Source organism: Callospermophilus lateralis, chromosome 10, assembly GCF_048772815.1.
Source record: "Callospermophilus lateralis isolate mCalLat2 chromosome 10, mCalLat2.hap1, whole genome shotgun sequence".
NCBI lineage: Eukaryota > Metazoa > Chordata > Mammalia > Rodentia > Sciuridae > Callospermophilus > Callospermophilus lateralis.
Genome location: NC_135314.1, coordinates 43113495 through 43114269, shown reverse-complemented (window position 1 = coordinate 43114269; position 775 = coordinate 43113495). Strand labels below are relative to the sequence as shown.

Genomic DNA, 775 nt, shown 5'->3' with positions numbered 1-775 from the left:
ATTGTAACTTCTTCTCCATCATATTCTCTTCCATGTCAGAAAATGTTGTCATACCTATGGATATTTGGGTATTTGGTTAAGGCGAAGTTGAATAGGGGACATAATAATTTATATTTATTGAGATATAATTATATGCTTTGAAATCACAATCACTTCCTTGAATAGATGAATTATTGTTATCTGTCTGATATAGGAACAAAATGAATTCGAGGAATATTTCTGTCCAGAATTTCCAGGACTAGTGGCTTCATTTCAATGTGACTATGTCCCATATAACCCAGCACTGTAATTAGGTAGCTAATGCTTGCTAAGTCTGCTCAAGCCTTGGCACATGGATATAATCATCTTTTAAATACTGTATACTTTTGAAGATTCAGAGAAGAAATTTAAATACAAATAAGTAGGGTATTTACTTGCAAGTTCATGAAACTCAATGTGTCATTTAATTCCTTTTGATACTATACTTGATCTTAGCCAAAAGGCCGAGAAGCGATTTTAATTCCTTTTGAAAGAAAGACCCCTTTTGAACATTGCAATAAAAAATTAGAGAGAAGAATCCTAATTTTGAAATATGAAGGGCACTTTTTTGGTCATCTTTAAGTACATTTACTAAGGAACTGAGAGAGGTTTTAGAAAAAAAATTTAATGAATCAAAAAAATAAGAATAAAAAGAAGTTATTCTGCCATCAAGAATAGAGTTATAACCATGAAATATTTAATTATATGAAAAGCAATAATTCAGTAAGAGGAAGAGATCACTTTTCATGGAATAATA

General features: G+C 30.3%; 1 pseudogene; it reads right to left on the bottom strand.

The window, feature by feature from the left end:
• Positions 1-379: 379 nt before the first annotated feature.
• Positions 380-494, bottom strand: LOC143409058 (U2 spliceosomal RNA; annotated as a pseudogene).
• Between the last annotated feature and the right edge of the window lie 281 nt (positions 495-775).